Source organism: Microtus ochrogaster, chromosome 18, assembly GCF_000317375.1.
Source record: "Microtus ochrogaster isolate Prairie Vole_2 chromosome 18, MicOch1.0, whole genome shotgun sequence".
Classification (NCBI taxonomy): Eukaryota; Metazoa; Chordata; class Mammalia; order Rodentia; family Cricetidae; genus Microtus; species Microtus ochrogaster.
The window spans coordinates 14,213,089-14,218,609 of NC_022020.1; the positions used below are offsets into that span (position 1 = coordinate 14,213,089).

Sequence of the window (5,521 nt, forward strand, 5' to 3'; positions counted from 1 at the left end):
TGTACATGCCTTGTGTGTGAGTGTGTATGTTTATATGCATTGTGTGTCTATGTGTGTTTGTACACGCCTTGTGGGTGGGTGGGTATGGTGGAGGTGTATGTTTATGTGCACGTATGTGTGTGTATTTATGTGTATGGGTGTATATTTCGGAACCATCAATATGATTAATGTTGGACAACTCTGGACAGAGCTCATTTCCCCTTTTTCTAGTTTTCTTACAAGCTGTAGTTCGGGAAGATCTTCCAGAGCATGAGGTAGAATATGTCTCTGTTGCTCAGGGATGAGCAGGAATCCCATCAAGAAGTCCTCCTATAGGGTTAAAGAAACTCTCAGGGTCGCATCACCATCATCCCATCGTCCACTCCAAAACATCTCTTCATCATCAGGTTTATCTCCGCTCAACCCAGATTAACACCAATGATTCTCTCTGCAGCACCTCCCCCAAATCTACCACTGTGTCTCCTCCACCTGCAACCAACCAACCTGCCATTTTTGAAACATAAATTATATCATATTTTTCCCAAGACAAAACCATGTCTTGATTTTCCATGACATTTGGATTAAACCCCTCTCCTGTCATCATGGCCGGCAAGGTGCTAGCTCCCTGGAGTCCTGAATGTGTTTTCAGCATCTGTGCCCATGACCTTCACACTCCAGCCTCCTGTGACTCCTTTCACTTCCTAATAGCCCTCCCTTCAGCCTAGGGAGTTTTTCTGTGGAGCTTTGCAAGATAGTTCCTTATCATTATCAGGGGCATCACCTTTACGACTACTTCGTGTGTGTGTGTGTGTGTGTGTGTGTGTGTGTGTGTGTGTGAGTCCATCCTCAATGTCTGAAATAATCCCACTTATGCCTCCACTTCTTATTTTAACCCCACCTTCCATGAATGAAATGGAAGATCTCTAGGAACAGAGATAGTGCCAAAAACCCACATGGACCCAGGAGTGTACCTAAAATTATAGTTACTGGGTAAATGTGTTTGAATGAGAAAATAATAAGTAGCCAAGGCAAAGCTCACACCCAGTTCTGAGTAAACTCATCACCGAAATTTGCCCATTCTATATATGCCTTGGAACAATAAAGAATGTCTCAGCCCTTTATCCCATTCTTACTGCTGATATCATATTTGATGTGGCAGTGGTGAAGGGAGAAACATCCTTATTTCATGCCTGTAGAGTTTAACCTAAAATGTTTGGAGAAATGATCAAAACATCCTTTAGTATGTTGCACATAAGAATTAAGAGGCTTAGCAAAATTTCATATGTTTCCTAATAAACACTCCCTTGGTTGAATTGTCTCAGAACCTGGCTATCATCATCAGGAAGCCACAAACCAGAGTGGAGGTGCTGTAATAACTATGACATCATGACTTCACAGTCTTCAAAATTACTCCTCTCTTGTTGCAGGAGCTGCGGGCCGCTTCCCACCGCTCAGCTCCCGGCCACCAGCTAGCTCTACCCAGAATAATTACACAGAAACTATATTCTTTTAAACACTGCTTGGCCCACTAGCTCCTGCCTCTCATTGGCTAATTCTCACATCTTGATTAACCCATTTCTAATAATCTGTGTTGCACCACGAGGTGTGGCTTATCAGGGAGATTCTTAACCTGTGTCTGTGTCGGATGGGAGAATCATGGACACTGCCTGACTCGGCTTCTTTCTCCCAGCATTCTGTTCTGTCTACTCCACCTACCTAATTTTCTGTCCTATCAGAGCCAAGCAGTTTTCTTTATTAATTAACCAATGAAAGCAACAGATAGATACAAGACTCACCTCCATCACTCTCTCCTGACCCCACCCCCCAAACAGATGTTCATTACAGGGTTTCTCTAATTTGCAATGGGGTGGGAAACAAGAATCCAGGAGGGAGAAAGAAGAGGCACTGGGAAAATTAGACAAGAGGAAAAAAGAGCCATGGATGTCAGGATTTGCTCAGGGTAGTTACCAGTTTGTAACTTGCTATCTAATTTATGTAACACTTGTTACAGATGGCATGGGAAAACAATTGTATGGGATCACTGAAAGCATTGATGAATGGATTTATTTAAAATGAGCAAAGACACCTAAAATCCATGCAAGGGAATAAAGGGGAAGAGTAGCGGAAGGGAAAGCCATGTGGGGACAGAAGCCATGAAGAAAGCATTGAGCAAGCCAGGCAGCTGAGGACTTGAAGCCAACAGTGTGAAAGAGCCAAGTGGACCCACAGGGCCCCACTGGGTGGCTGCTGACAAGGATGGGAAGCAGGAAAGGGGGGGGGCATGGTTGGTGTTGGACCTCGAACAGTAAGCAGAAAGAAGGAAAGAGTACTGCACTCCAAAATTCCCAGTTCCTCTGGAAACCTGAGCACATATGAAAATTGGAATTCAAAAGAGTTTATGCTCAGTAGCAAGGTCAACTTACAATATGTGCTATGAAAGGTTTTTCCAGATGAGCTAATCTGGAATTAACAAATTAATTAATATGTCAGTGAGTGAGCCACTCACGAGGTCAACGAAGGAGCTAAGAAGATGGCGAGGAAGGCAGGGAGTCAGTCACCTTATGGGACAGTGAGCCCCATGGCTGACTGGACATCGGCAAGTGGAAGCCACTCTCAGCCCTTTCATTCAGTCAGAGTTGCCAACAGGCGTCACCACACACACATCCCTTCTCCAACCTTTAGTCCCTCTCCAGGGCACACACACTGTGGCTGCTAACCAGGAACTACCCATCCATCCAAATCTCTGATTAATAACGTTCAACCCAGCTTCCAGGTGACAAAAGCAAGAAAACTACCGTTTGCTTTGGGTTATTAAAAACCGAGCAGTGGCGACATGTGTATTTAGGGAAACATGCACTGCTCTTCTTCCAGCTCAGCCCCAGCAACCCTGCAAGCTGGGCACAATGATTACATCATTTGTCATATAAATTTATATTAAAAAGTAATGGATCCTGTTGCCCTCCTTTCCCCACCGTGATCTACTTCACAATATCACTGTGATGCAAGTTTAGAGGGTAAGTGTATAGAGGTAGGGAGCTAGTTGGACATGTCAAGACAGTGAAATTTGGCTATGAACGACCAAAGAATTACAGGAGAAATTACAAATAATCATGGAGAACTACTTGCCAGAGTAAATCCAAAGGACTCAGATTAAGGGTAGAGTAGAAGCACCACTATCTAAGACTGTCTATAAGGCACGGCCAAACAGAAATTTATGCTGTAGTGACAAAGAGTGGCCGTCAGACATGTGATAGGATGTCTACATGTGTCTGATGGAGTAACAGCAAATTAAACAAGCAGAGAGTGTTTTCACAGGGCTGAGCAGGTACTGGGAAAAGTCCAATGGTCAATGGAGGACGCCAGAAATGGTGTTAAAATAACCAGTGCAGAAGAGGACTAGAGAAAGAATAACTCTCAGCGGAATTGTTTCCAGAAATTCCAGCTGAGGGTACTGCTCTCCTGTCCTGTCTGCTTTCCATTACGGACTCCAGATCTTCCAGTAATGATCTTAAGACAGCTAGACTCCCTAATGGACCACTTTTCTGTTACTCTTGTCTGATACAAAGGGAGTGGGAAAGAGGGAGGGAACATCAGGGCTGAGACCCGTGTCTGTGTAGCATCAGGAGGACAGGTCAAACCCAGCCTGAGATTCACACCCTTCAGACTCCCTCCTGTGCCCTTTATAGATGGGGGGTGAGGTGGTCACACCCCCGCTAGCCCATAAACATTTTATCTAGGCTGCTCCACTCTCTGCCTTTTCTCCTCTCCAGAGCACTTCTGTTTGTGGCCCCGACCCTCTGCTTCCCCATTTAACCAGCCTTCTTCTGGGGCTGGTCCTGGTTCCACAGTCAGCAGCAAGTGCTGTAATTGTTCGGACAGCCCTGGCTGGGCCTTGACACCGTCTCACTGCCTGTCTATGGGTGTTTTTATTGTGCACCCATAAGTACATATTTATAGACCTGAGAGAGATAGAGAGAGAGGGAGAGGGGAGGTGGGGGAGGAAATTAGAGGAGGAGAGGGCAGGGGAGGGGAGGGGGTGGGGAAAAAAGAGGAGAAGAGTGGGGAGAGGAGGGTGAGAGGGTGGGGAAAGGAGAGGAGGAGAGTGGGGAGAGGAGGGTGAGAGAGGAGAGGAGGGGGGTGGGGAGAGGAGGGAGGGAAAGATGAGAGGGGTTGGGGAGAGGAGGGAAGGGAAGGAGAGCTTCGTCCTGCCCTCAGGCATGCATCATTCCTAGAATTCCCTGCCCCATCCCTAAGGACCAGCTCATCCATCCTAAACTCACCCCTTTGAACGCCCACTAGGCCCCTCTCCTGCACTGTGGAAATTCACTCATTTTCAGGCTCAGCTCTCTAGCACCCTAGGAGCCCTGAAGAGCTGCAGTAGAAGGAGAAAAGGCTAAAAGAACATGGACCCGCCCTCTTCTCTTTTATAAGGAAGATGAGTTTCCATCAAAGATTCCTTTAAAGAAATATTTCTACCTCGGAGTTTCAGGGAAAAAACAAAGGAGGGTCAGGGTCCAAACTTTTCACCGTTGCCAGGATAGGAGGGCTGCACTCCTGATTCTCAAATATCTATGCAAAACTGCAACCACCCTGCTGTGTTACAGAACAATCCGGCTTGACCTAAACTGTCTATATTTTAGTACCCCTTACCTGACTTAGAGAATCTGAGACTCCCAATAGGAAAAAAAAAATGCTTGCTAGCCTAATTTAATCATTATTCATTGTAAGCATGTGTCACGTTATTATGTTACTCCATAAAAAATGGACAATTTTGTATCAATTTAAAATTTTGAAATGCAGAAAGCTATCCCGCCCCCCAATTTGCTCAGCAATTCTGTTCTCCTTTCTCGGTGTTTTTACTGTCTTACTGGCCCTTGGGCTTTTTGTTAAGTAGAAACTTGACACTTCCGTATCCGAGAGTATATAACTAATAATTCTACTTAATGGCTTCAAATCTACTTACACAGAATTTGCTGTGCACAGTTGCATGTCACTAATGGCCGGCCTAATGCTCACCCAAGTGCCGGGCATTCTAGCATCAATAATACACTGACAGATCTCACTGCCTGACCAAGGTTCCACCAATAGCACTCTGTGTCACGGGATCAATTACAATGAATCCTTCTAAGAGCCTTTCCTTGTAAAGCTGCCTTCTTTGAGATTCATTGTTAAAGCTGAAGATGGAAAGTTTAAAAAAAATGACTTCAGGATTTCTCTAATGATTTCAGCAAGAATTTTTTTCCACTCAGTAAAAGAATAGGATATTTATTTTTGTCAAATGAGCATCATTTATGCTTTCTTCTCTCTCAGGCACCTCTCATTTGATATTCATGGTATTTTGTGGTCTCAGATTATGATCATAAATAATAGGAGATACCAAACATAACACTCACTAATGTTGATACCACAGCATTGTATGACTTACCAGAGAAGATAGGTCCTAGGGATAACTCTGGCAGCACACTGCACAGCCTGCATGGTTTGGGTATGCCATCCAGACTACATGGGTGCAGGGTATCCCCAGGCCGAGGAAGGTCAGCTC

The 5,521-nt window shown here is 45.0% G+C and overlaps 1 protein-coding gene across 8 annotated transcripts in view; it reads left to right on the forward strand.

Moving 5' to 3' along the window:
• Dtna (dystrobrevin alpha) overlaps nt 1-5,521 on the forward strand; it is a 370,950-nt gene that overhangs the window by 332,578 nt on the left and 32,851 nt on the right. The window lies entirely within an intron of this gene.